Here is a 13,355-nt window from a genome sequence, read left to right on the forward strand (position 1 = left end):
GATAGGTGCTGAAGGGGCAGGGGGAGTGTTAAGACTTGTTCAAGAAATAAGTTCTTTTGCTTGGAGAAGTTGATAATTTTAAGTGCAGGTTAAAAATCTGGACTGCTGACGATTTCATGTAATTTTTCCCAATGCAAACGCTGCCATTCAGCTAGCTGTGCTTGAGGATCCACAGTTTTTTTTTTTCTGAAACTTATTTGCAAAAATAACTTTACAAAAACAGGTTTGGAGATTTTGGAAGCATGTGTATAGTTTGAATAATGATTCATGTATTATGAGTAATGAGACTACAGACATTTGAATACTTGGTAGGCGATATTGAGGTTACCGTTTGTGATGAGGACATAAATTTTGCTTATCAGGTGCCCATGTGGCACTGCTAGAAGCAGGAGGAACAGTGGTCACTTGCTACCAGACTGCTGAAACAAGGCTGTTGCTTCAGGGCTCTTTTGAGGTAGAGGGTGACATGCTCTGTATTGTGAATTAAGAGAATGTTGGTCAGTGTGGAGAGAAAGAGGGATGCAATTTTGCAGCTGCTGCTCTTAGAAAGGAGTGGGTGACAGTTTGTTTTCACACATGATGTTGATTAGCCTGGCCAATAGTACATGCTTCACTTTTAGCATTTTTATACTTAAATCTGCTTTCTTTTTTTCTTTTTATCTAGAATTTGATTTGCCAAATCTGCAATGTGGGCACCGCTTTTGTGACTTGTGCTTGACAGTAGCACAGGGCTCAAGTGTAGTGGTGTGCCCTTCATGTGGGGTAAGTTTTTACAGTAATTTAAAATAGAAGTCATTTAAATGCTGTCCTGAGAGCTTATTTTAAATAAAGGACGAGATCATGTTCATGAAAAACAGGGTTGCTAGTAGTTTTATGTCAACAAGCAGGATTAAGGCACATGGAATAATGTCATCAAATGTATCTAGAATGGAACAGCTCTTGAAGGTCAGAACTGATGTAAAGTTCTGGGCCATGTGTGGCAGTTTCCTCTGCTCATTGTTTGTGTGGTGGTTTTTTTTTGTCTTCTTCTTAGCCAAACAGTGCTAAACAAAGCTCTTACGACAAGTTTTCAAAGTAAAGTAAATCTGAATAATGAAGGGAAGTTTCCTTATCGTCTCCAAAGGATCTGTCCATACTTGTGGGTTGGGTGTGGTCTGCTGGAGCTGGCTCGCACCGGCTCGCAAGAGCCGGTTGTTAAACTTTCTACCGACTTGCGAGCCGGTTGTTAAAAATCACGAGCCGGCTCTGGCTCTCCTCCCTCCCTCCGGATCCAGTCCCTCACTGACTCCTTGTCCTTCTAATTCTTTGGGGCAGGCAGTCTTGCCTGCCCGCTGCCAGCTGACTCTCCCCTGCTACTGAAGTCTCGGCGGCCATTTTGAAGCGCGAACCGGCAGCGGGGGAGAGTCAGCGCTGGCAGCAGTGGCTGCCTGCCCCGAAGAATTAGAAGGACAAGGAGTCGGTGAGGGACCGGATCCGGAGGGAGGGAGGAGAATTCGCTGAACAACTCGGGAGGGGGTGTCAGGGGAGAGAAGGGAGTCGCTGGGCATGGTTGGATGGAGGGGAGAGAAGGGTCGCTGGTATGGGTGCATGCAGGGCAAGGGAGAGGAGGGTCACTCCTGGACATGGGTGGATGGAGGGCAGGGAGAGGAGGGTCACTGGGTATGGGTGCATGCAGGGCAGGGGAGAGGAGGCTCGCTGGGTATGAGTGCATGCAGGGCAGGGGGAGTGAAGGGTCGCTGGACATGGTGCATGCAGGGGAGAGGAGGGGAAAGAGAAGAAATGCTTGACATGGATGGAGGGGAGGGAAGAGTGAGGAAGGAGATGAGTTGAAGGGAAGAAAGGAGAAAAAATGCACATGGATGAAGAAAATAGGCAGAAGCTGAGGACCAGAAATGAAGAAGAAAGGAGGAAAGGAAAGAAATAAATGGAAAGGAAGCCCTGGAAACGGAGTTAAGAGGACATATAGCAGCAGAATCGGATACTAGGCCAGCATGATCAGAAAAAGTCACCAGACAAAGGTAGAAAAAAATCATTTTATTTTCATTATAGTGTTTGGAATATGTTCACTTTGAGAATCAGGTGCTCAACATTAAAAGTTTATATTTACTTATTATGGCATTTTATCGCACATTAAACATGAATTAGATTGGAACCTGGGATCATTTAATTTTTTTTTCCTGGAGGAATGCATTGCCACCCCCCCCCCCAGGCTCTCTCCCCAGCTATAGCCAGCTCTGCAATTTGGGGGGAGGGGGGTGCAGAGGGGGACCGGGTACAGAGCCTGTTGTTAAACATTTACCAGCACACCACTGGTTGGGTCCATCTAAGAGCAGGTGAAGATATAGTAACTTTGCCTTATAAAGCTGCTGTACTTTACTCCAGCAGACAGAACCTTGATGTGCAGCTCTTTCTCAGGTTCCTGTGGTGGGCTCCTGGCCATTTCTAAGGTTTCAGTTGAACTTCTTGGGGCAAAGGCTTTCTCTTAGCCTTTTGGGTGTAAACCTGGTTGTGTTAGGTCCCTCTCACCTTTTCCTATGGTGGACTCCTGATCATTCTCCAAGGACAAAGCAGGCCATAATTCTCACAAGTGGGTAACACGACACATGTTGCCCTGTCCGGAGCTTATAACAAGTTTAAAAGAGCTTTGTGGAATGTGAACCACACTTCACTGTGTATGTGCGAATGCCTTCCTGCCTGGTTGAGAGTATGGTTCCCACAGTTCTTCTTTTACAGCAGTGAGGACAGGATGTGTGGTCCCCACCCCCCATCACAGCTCGGTCTGGGAGAGCTTTGAGAGCCCTTCAAGTTCTTTTGGCTAGTTTGTATTTTCCTGTGTTTCATGTCTCCTCTTTCCCTCCCTTTATTGCTTTTTAACGAATTTTGACTGCTTTCAAGTTTCTTTACTTTTTTTTATTTTTTTGCGTCTGGCTGCTTTTTGGTCGTTCACTTTGTTCGGATTCTCCCTTAGTTTTTCTCTGGTGCTTCGCCCCTTTTTGCACCATTGAGTCGTTTGATTTGGCCATGGAAAGGGCCATGGAAGTTTTCCTTCCATGTCCATAAAAGTTGCACCATCTCTGATACAGACATCCATTCTTGGTGTCTTAATTGTCTATGGTCTGACCATAGCCCTTCCAACTGTCCTGTGTCTTCATATGAAAAGGACCCGGTTGGCCAGAGGCTCAGCATGAAGACTTTTGGAGTCCAGTCCAAATCGTTGGCATTGGCGTTACGTATTGCATTGGAGCCATTGGTACATACGACTGCTAGACCTGTTGACACTGGGAGCAATTATGCATCGAGTGGGTCTCCACCTGCCTCAGCGTTGACTGCTGTGCAGAACCCCTGGCTCTGACCTGTGTGGACCTGACCCCGAGGTGATGGGAAGATTTGACATTGTAACTGAGGAGCCTCGGTTACAGACTTCAGGTGAAAGCCAAGAAGCATTGGTATTGATTTCCCCCCCCCCCCCCCCCCCCCCCCCAAAAAAAAAAAACCAACGCTCAGTGCCTGGAACTCCGGGGTGCCTAGGTAGCTGGCCCCTGAAGCATTGGCACTTGGAGGACTGCCCCTTCTCCATACAAGAGGTGCTGGTGCGTTGGTCTCCCTGCAGCCAGGACCAGCCTCCCATCCCAACCCCAACAGTTTTGCAAGCTCTCTGAGCTGTCACCCTAGCCTCTCCTGGTGCCAGTCCTCGATTTGAGTGCATCCGGGCCTTTGCTCTCTGAGCTGCTGTCTTATTTAACATAGTGCATCGGCATCCAGGGTGCTTGCGCCTGCCCTGCTTGGCCCTTAGCTTGCCATGAGGCCTCCGCCAGTGTTGCGTGCAACCCTGGCGTCAACTGCCACGCAAGCTGGCACCTCCTCAACGTCTGTGGAGGAAGCTTCATCAGAGTTGATGCAGGAGGCGACCAACGCCCTTCTCAGGGACATGGCTCTAATTAGAGGCAGGATCAGTCTCTGCTCTCCCATGAGGAGTTTATCTAACACCGATACTTCTCGGAGGAGGAGTCCTAAGGTATACCATTTGATCCTCTCCTCCACAGGAAACTTCTCCTCCAGAGAGCCATTCCTCCCCCCCCCCCCCTTTTTTTTGCCAAGGAAATGGTGGCTGCCATTCCATTTTCTTTGTAGGTGGCGGACAAGCCAGGGCCTAGATCCTCGAGGTCCTGGGCTCTCTTAGGGAGGCTGTGATAGTCCCGCTTTACGAGATCTTGTAGGATGTTCTCGTGTGGAATTGGGAGTCCCCTTGGTCCTTGCTCTTCCCAAAAAGAGTAACACCATATACCGGATTCAGAGTACCCCTGGGTTTGCCTCATTTCCTCATAGTTGAATCCACCCTCAAAAAGAGCAGATTCAACTATGCTTTGGTGCCCCTGGGCAGGGAAACTAGAACCTTGGATTCTTCTGGCTGTAAGATGTTTCAGGCTTTTATGCTCGTGTCCCATATTTAATCTTACCAGTTCTTTGTGAGTGTGTACTTGCAGGACTCTGTGTACAAGATTCTAGATTTTGCAGACACATTCCCTCCGGAGCAGGCCAAATCGCTTTGCCAGTTTGCCAAGCAGCAGAAGGTGTGTTGTAAATTCTTGGCTGAGGTGACTACGACACTTTTGATGTGGCTTACAGGATCTCTGCCTAAAGCATTTCAATGCACAGACTCTCATGGCAGTGGCTTGGATTCTGATCACTCCTTATTGGTTCTGTCAGATCTGGTTCTCTCTTCTACAGTTATCCTCTGAAGCACTGTGGAGATTGTTGTGTTTTCTGACCCTCATCACACAGAACAAGGGCTCTCTTCTGTATCCCAACCTCTAGTCTCTGGCCCTCATGGCCTGGTTGTTGAGAGCCTAGAATTTGTTCCTTCCAGAGAGTCTCTCCTGGGTCTTGCTGGCTCCAGTAAAGATTCCACTAACAGATGTTACACTTTTTTTTTTTTTTAGGTGGAGGAGATTTTGCTGTCTGGTGTGAGGGCAGGGCCCTAGTTCCTATTTCCTGCCCTACCCTGACCCCTGCTTTTTAATATCTTCTACACCTTCAGAGTCTAGCCTTATGATCAATCCACTTCTGTGCATGTAGAGGGTAAGCCCGTCTCTGGACAGCCTCTAGTTTGCTTCATGAGAGGTTTGCTTTTGTCTAAGCCCTGCAGTGAAACCACCCCCTGTAATGTGACCTCGACGTTCTCACCCAGCTGTTGAAAGCTTCTTTGAGCCATTGGATTCCTGCCATCTGAAGTACTTGACCTGAAAGGTCATATTCTTGGTGAGTGCTTTAGCTGTTAGGGTCAAGCTTTAGGCCTTAGTGGTAGATGCACCTTATACTAAGTTTCATTACATCAAAGTAGTCCTCCCCACGCATCCCAAGTTCCTGCCTAAAGTGGTGTCAGACTTCCATCTGAATCAGTTGATTGTCTTGCCAATATTCTTTCCTTGACCTCATGCCCATCCTGGCGAGAGCACCTTGCACACCTTGGAATGCAAGTGAGCATTGGCCTATTACATGGAGCGGACTAAGCCCCACATACAGTCTGCTCAACTTTTCGTTTTTTTAATTCCAACAGGACGAGGGTCGCCATCAGGAAACACATAATCTCTCTAATTGGCTGGCACATTACATTTCTATCACTTTTATGCTCAGTCTGGGCTGATTCTGGAGGATCATGTTGAGGCTCACAATGTCAGCCATACCTGCGTTAGTAGCCCACTTTGGGGTTGGCTTCCATTGAAGAAATTTTAAGGCTACAACCAGTCCACACATTCACATCTCGCTACTGCCTTGAGCACGATACCTGATGTGACATTGCTTTGGACAGACAGTACTGCAGAATCTGTTTTGAGATCTAGAATCCAACTCCACCTTGGCGTGTTCTATTTGTTCCAGGCTGCGCACGTCATTTTGTATATAATGCTCACAAGTGGGGAAAACCCCAGCAACGAAGCTCACCGAAAACCACCACCAATGGTCAATTGGGCCTCGCAACAGCGAGGACATAACAGATCAAGCTGAAAAACTCTCTCTATAGATATCTCTATTTCTGAGCTCTCTTCTTTTATTTACTAATTCTAAGTTTTAATTCTTCCCTAATAGTAACCACTATTATATCTGTAAATACTTATGATTTATTATACACTTATATCATACTAGCCGTTAAGCCCGTAACAACGGGCTAGTTTTTATTTTCCTATGCCCCCCCCCCCATTCACTAACCCTGCACTCTCCCTCAGTTCTGCCCCTCCTTCCCTCCCTGCTCCCTCCTCCTCCGATTTCCACGCCCATGTCCGAGCCCTCCTTCCTATTGGGCTGTACTGCTGGTGGAGGCGGGGCTTGGACTTCTACACTCTCAGCGTTCCGACTCTACTGCGCATTTGCAGGTGAGTCGGTGACTTGCCGTTTATATGTTTGATTATTCATCTACAAAAGTATCCCCATACATGTATTTTACTTTTCCTCCACCTCTCATACTATCTATTCAATCATACCCATAACATTCTAATTACTTATTTTCCACTGTGATACAGCACCTTACAGAGTTCATAGTCCAACAAATTAAACTATTGCTCTAACAAACTTAATTTTTTTCACTTTTTCCACAGAAGATGTTAAACAGCCTTTATTGCTTTTAATTTAAGCTTCAATTTTATAAATGCACTCCCATCATATATCCACGAGTCCTCACATTAAACCACAGTCAAGGGTCATTGACCCAGAAATCCAAACTACTTGAGTTCTTTCTTGATAATTCCTCCTCCGTATATTTCTTGAAACTTACGAGAAAACCACTTTAGTGGAGATAAAAATTCATGGGACTGTTGTTTCTTTCCTTAACACTTCAGTCCTGTGCAGTGTTTGTATCCAGGGTAACCACTTCTTTATCAACTTTCAATCACAAACTCAGCTATCAATTGTTGATCTGTAATCAGCTTCCAACACCGTCAAACCCAACGCACGTCGATGCGTTTCACCCGGAGGCATCATCAGGGTTTAACTATGGGGAAAGTAGAATTGATACCATGGGAATAAACCTATAATCAATGACAATACTGTCTATTGTATGCTCTGTATCATGGTTTACATTCCTAAAGATTTATATGTACCTTCAAGATTACACCGCTGCTTCTGCAGGTTAGACCTCCCTCAGGAGTCTCAGAGTAATGGCGCTGTTGCTGTAGAACGCCAGCGCATGCGCTCTCCCTATATATATGCATATCCGGGGCCAATGGCTCCATCTCCCTGAATAGTTCTTCAAATAGTCTGTCACGGGTACCCCCAGTTGGCACCTCAAACTTCCCGCCCACCGAGTGCTCATTCAGCTCTCAGCACAGATAGGAACTTGCAGAGGAACTCTCCACACTTCTGAAGGCTATTTCAGTCGAACCCAGTCCACCAGGGAAAGAAGGGCATTGATTCTATTCCAGGTACTTCCTTGTGCAGAAAGAAAACTGGGGGAATGCGTCCCATCCTAGACCTAAGGGCCCTGAACAAATTCTTAGTCCGAGGAAAGTTCAAGATGGTTTCTCTGGGCACCCTTCTCCCAGCAATTTAGAAAGACGATTGGCTATTCATATACTCGCATCCCAATACTTCCAGCCCACCAGAAGTATCTTCGATTTCAGCTGGGAACACATCACTTTCAGTACCACGTATTGCCTTTTGGCCTTGCGTCAGTTCCCAGGGTTTTCACCAGATGTCTAGCGGAAGTCGCAGCATCGCTATGTTGACTTGGGAGTCCGTGCGTTCCCATACCTAGACAATTTGCTGGTGAAGAGCACCTCTCTGGACTGAGCTCAGGAGTCCATGCAGAAGATTTATTTGGGTGCTCGAGCTACTAGGGTTTGTTTTTAAACTACCCCAAGTCCCATCTTCGCCATGTTCAGAGATTGGAGTTCATCGGAGTCCTGCTCGATACTCAGATGGTTCGAGCCTTTCTCCTGGACATGAGTGGACAATCTAGTTGCACTTGCGTCCAAGGTTCGAGCCTTTCAGCGGGTCACATTTGCAACACATGTTGAGATTGTTTGGCCACATGCTTCCACAGTGTACATTACACCAATGACACGTCTTCGCATGATATCAGCTCAGTGGACCCTAGCTTTTCAGTGGTGTCAAGTTACAGGAAGTCTAGAAGATGTCATCCCCGGAGCTTGTATGCTCTCTTCAGTGGTGTACCATTAGATCCAATTTGACTCTGGGACTTCCATTCCAAATTCCTCAGCCATAAAAAGTGCTGTTGATGGACACATCTCTACGAGGATGGGGAGCTCATGTAGATGGGCTTCATACTCAAGGAGCTTGGTCCTCTCAGGAAACAATCTGCAGATCAATCTCCTGGAGCTCTAGGCGATCTGGAATGCTCTAAAGGCTTTCAGAGATCGGCTATCTCACAAAATTGTTCTCATCCAAACAGACAACCAGGTTGCAATGCATTATACGAACAAGCAGGGGGGCTCAGGATCTTGCCGTTTGGATGTGGCATTGGGTTCGCCACCATGGCATGTTCTTCTTCAAGCTACCTATCTGGTGAGCGCGAACAGCACCCTGGCTGACAGACTGAGCAGGATAATGCAACCTCATGAGTGGTCTCAACATGGGCATAGCCTGCAAGATGATGGGCACCCCCTCTGGATCTTTTTGCCACTCAGATGAACCACAAGGTCCCTCAGTTCTGTTCCAGGCTTCAGGCCCACGACAGACTAGCATCAGATGCCTTTTTCCTCAGTTGGGGGACAGGTCTTCTGTATGCGTATCCTCCAATACTTCTACTGGGAAAAACTTGTTGAAACTGAAGCAAGACAGCGGAACTGTGATTCTGATCGCGCCTTACTGGCTGTGGCAGATTGGTTCTGTCTTCTGGAATGATCCTCTGAGAACCGTGGAGATTGGAGTGTTTCCTGACCATCATGCAGGACAAAGGATCACTTCTACATCCTACCCTCCAGTCTCTGGCTCTCACAGCTTGGATGTTGAGAACCTAGAATACGCTTCCTTTGGTCTTCAGAGGGTGTTTCCTGTGTCTTGCTGGCTTCCAAAAGAAGAGTCCACTAAGATGTGTTACTACCGTCTGGTAGAAGAGCAATGCCATAGATCCCCTTACTTGCTCTACACAGATCCTGCTTGAATACATTCTACACCTATCAAATTTGGTCTCAAGACCAACTCACTAAGGGTTCACCTTAGTTCGATTAGCGCTTACCAGTGTGTAGAAGCTAAGCCTATCTCCGGACAGCCTTTAGTTGTTTGTTAGGTTTGCTTTTGTCAAAGCCCCATATCAAACCTTCACCAGTGTCATGGAATCTCAACGTCGGTCTTGCCCAGCTGATGAAAGCTCCTTTCGAGCCGCTGAGTTCCTGCCATCTGAAGTACTTGACCTGGAAAATCATTTTCTTGGTGGCTGTTACTTCAGCTTTTAGGGTCGGTGAGCTTCAGGTTCTAGTGGTGGATGCACCTTATACTAAGTTTCATCACAACAATGTAGTCTGTACTCGCCCTAAGTTCTGCCGCGAGTGGTCTGAACCAATCGAATGTCTTGCCATCTTTCCCTGACCTCCTACATATCCTGGTGAAAGTAGCTTTCACACCTTAGATTGCAAAAGAGCATCTGCCTACTACATGGAGCGGACAAGACCCCACAGTGAGTCCGCCCAGCTTTTTGTTTATCTTGATCTCAACAGGATGGGGGGTAGCCATCTGGGAAAACGCACCATTTCAATTTTTGGGTATGAGTACTTGATGATTCAGATCTCTTTGGTGTTTGAGCTGTATGATCTGGTGAAAGATTCAATCCTGATACGATTCTGCCTGTGGATATAAATCTTCTTGCTTTTGTGCATGGATTTAAAAATCTTGTACTGTCTGAATTTAAGGAGAGTGGTGAACGTTTGGTCTGTTGGAAGAAGAATGACCTGAGATATGGAACTATTTTATATATGTATTTTTGTGAATATGGGGTAGGAATGCGATTTAGTTGATGATTGTAATTTAAAATATTTCAGAATTTGTTGTATAGGAATGTTCTCTTTAAATATTGGGTAATTTTAGGAGAGAGTTGTTTAGTATTCCTAATTAAGATATTGAATTTTGTAATACAGTGCTTTCATCATTATGTAAATTTCTGAGAGCTTCACTTTTTGTCATATTGAAATCTATGCGGGTAGCTGCTAAGCTTAACTCCGTAAGTAGTCTCCAGACCGGGGGTGGGCAATCGTCCGCAAGGGCCACAACCCATTTGGGTTTTCAAGATTTCCACAATGAATGTACACAGTGCTATTTTTGTAGGAAAAAAGGTGCCGGTACTCATGGGCAGGGTCACCACATATGGCTCCACCCCTGATATCCACACCCACATTAGCCACACCCCTTATACCAGCCATGGTGCATATAAACAGACAGACATTGAAAATATTATACTAGTATAGGAGAAAAAAAAAAACGTGATTTTTTTTTTTCATTAGAAATAATTTCTGTAAGCTGTTATAGCTCCAGTATACCCAATGCAAAATAAGACGGGAGATGTAAATTCTCAAATTGGACATATTTCAGACACTAAAATGAAAATGATTTTTTCTACCTTTGGTGACTGTTTTTCTATCCATATTGGTCCCAGTCTCTGATTCTGCTGCTATCTGTTCCCTTAACTCCGTTTCCAGGGCTTCCTTTCCATTTATTTCTTTCTTCCTTCTTCTTCATTTCTTGCCTACATCCATAAGTAAAAGCTGGGTCCTCCTCCGTGGAATTGACTGGAGGAGGTATACGTGGATCCAGCTTTGCCTATTTTCTCCATCCATGTGCAGTTTTTCTCATCTCTTTCCTTTCCCTCATCTCCATCCATGTGCATCTTTTTTTTCATTCCTCCCCTCCATCCATGTCCAGCACTTCTCCTCTCTTCCCTGCTCTTATCTATGTGCATGTCCAGTGATTTTTCTCCACCCCCTGCCCATCCTCCTCCACTGCCTGCCAACGTCGGACTCAACAGAGCGAACGGTGCAGGCAGCAATTGAGAGAGGCTGACAGCGTCTGAGCTTCCCTCTGTGAGTCCCACCTACGTTGTTTCAACTTCCTGTTTCCGCATAGGTGGGACTTGCAATGGGAAGCAACGCTGCCAGCCTCTCTCAATCACTGCCTGCACCATTCGCGCTGCCGAGTCCGATGTGGTAGTAAGTAGGGGAGTGAGAGGGGGGAAATAAAGGTGCTGGCACGCTGTACCGTTGCATACCGGCACAAAAAAAGCACTGAATATGCATTACAATGTTGCTTCCACTGTGTATGCAAATTAGATAACATATAGTGCTGAAAAAATGAATCATTAAACAGAAGGCAGAGCGGCAGAATGAAAAGTTCATTAAAGCACATCGTTGCACTAAGAAAAGAACAGCGTTGCAAAGTAAAAGGGACGCTATATATTCAAAGAGAAAATAGATGAAAACAATGAAAAAAATAAATTCTAAAGAAAGGGAATAAAAGGCTACATAATGGTGAACATTCCCTCTTTTAGAATGTATTTTTTTTTTTTTACTTTACAACGTTTTTTCAGCACCGTGTTCACAATGTCGCTCTGTTTCTGCTCAATTTGATTTTATCTTTTTAGTATACAGCGTCCTTTTTACTTTGTAACTCTGTTTTCTTTAGTATAGTCTTTTATTTTTCATTTTTTTTCATTTATTTTCTCCTTGAATTATACAGCGTCCTTTTTACTTTGCAGCGCTGTTCTTTTTTTTTTTTTTTTTTTTTGGGCAACGATGTGCTTTAACGAACTTTTCATATTGCCGCTCTGCCTTCTGTTTAATGATTCATTTCTTCACTTTACAATGTTGATTTTTCAGCACCATGTGTTTACAATGTGCTCTGCCTTCTGCTCAATTTGTTTTTCTTTTTTTAGTATGCAGTGTCACTTTTTACTTTGGCAACGCTATTCTTTTGTGCAATGATGTACTTTAATGTATTGGCATGTAATTTATTTATCCATTTTTCCGCCCCGTAAATTTTCATTCAACGCTACAGAAATGTAATAAAGGTTTTCTAATTAGGGCATTTAATTCTGTTTACAATTTGTGTTTTTTTGTGTGTACATCGTTTAGAAGTCTGTATTTTTTACAATATAACTTTTGTGTCTCTTTTTGTATATTTTGTTTTACTTGTTTTAATATTGACAACAGGCTCTTAACTCTTTTGACTAGTCTTGGAAATACGTATTGAATTACAAATCCCTAGATAGGTCTCTCAAACTTTTTTTTTTTTATTTTAAATTTTTACTCAACATATACAGTGCAATCTGCTTCAGTTCAAGGGTCTAGGACCAAAAAAATACATGCAGTTAACCGGAGCGTGCACTTAACCGTTGTGACCCAAAGAAGCTTGACATCTGATAAACATGTATAGTACTGTTATACGTACAGTATACAGTCTCCGTTAACTGACGTTAGGCTTACTTGAAGTAATCAGTCATAGTCCTCTGTACAGTATTGTCTGTGAGTTCCATAGACTACGTCTGCCAGACGGTAAAAAACCGTCATAGCACTGACATCCAGTGGCCTCCAGATAGGCCCGCATGGTGTTGAGACTTTCCAGCGCTCTTGCAAAAGTGACAGGAAGTTGAATTTCGTCAGCATGTGCCTCGCTGCTCATTTCATCATCTGTTTCATCATCAGCAGCCGTTGCCTGCGTGTAGGCGCATATCTCGACATCAGTGCTGTTGTCAGCTGTTTGTAGATTGTAATCAACAGCTATGTAGTGATGAAACTCCTCTTCAGTAACACTGGCTGGGATGTCAATAACCTTTTAATCTGACCGCGTTGCAACAGCTGCATCTGTTTCGTCCCTCTCCACATCCTTAACAAAGCTTGCCCGCTTGTAGCAGTTCACAATGGTTGCCTGTGTAACATGATTCCAGGCTTCTTTCTGCATATGTAGGGAATTCAACAGTGATAGATTATGAGCCAGTTCAACAGCACGTTTATCCTTGCCAGTCTGGTCATCCATAACGTTCATCAGATGACGTAGCACAAGAGCGCGATAATGTTGTTTGAAATTGGCTATTATGCCCTGATCCATAGGTTGGATCAGAGAGGTAGTGTTTGGTGGCAGGAAGACCACCTTGATGTTAGCCTGACATCATTACTGTGTGCAGCTCAATTTTCACAAAGCAACAAAATGTGACGCTTTTGTGCCCGCATTCTAGTGTAACTTCTTTAGCCACTGCTTCCAATTTCCCCAGTCATCCATGAATTTGCGTTGGCCTCGTATGACACAGGAAGTCGCTTAACATTCTTGAAGCAATGGGGCTATTTGCTCTTTCCAATAACGAGGAGTTCAACTTCTCACTCCCATCCATATTGCAGCAAAGGAGGATCGTCAGTCAGTCCTTT

General features: G+C 44.9%; 1 protein-coding gene across 1 annotated transcript in view; it reads left to right on the forward strand.

Moving 5' to 3' along the window:
• RNF17 (ring finger protein 17) overlaps positions 1-13,355 on the forward strand; it is a 785,154-nt gene that overhangs the window by 22,536 nt on the left and 749,263 nt on the right. Inside the window, 1 exon segment of the mRNA XM_030200280.1 lies at positions 665-762. The gene's annotated coding sequence lies outside the window, so the exon portion shown is untranslated.

This window comes from Microcaecilia unicolor, chromosome 4, assembly GCF_901765095.1.
Source record: "Microcaecilia unicolor chromosome 4, aMicUni1.1, whole genome shotgun sequence".
NCBI classification, from domain to species: domain Eukaryota; kingdom Metazoa; phylum Chordata; class Amphibia; order Gymnophiona; family Siphonopidae; genus Microcaecilia; species Microcaecilia unicolor.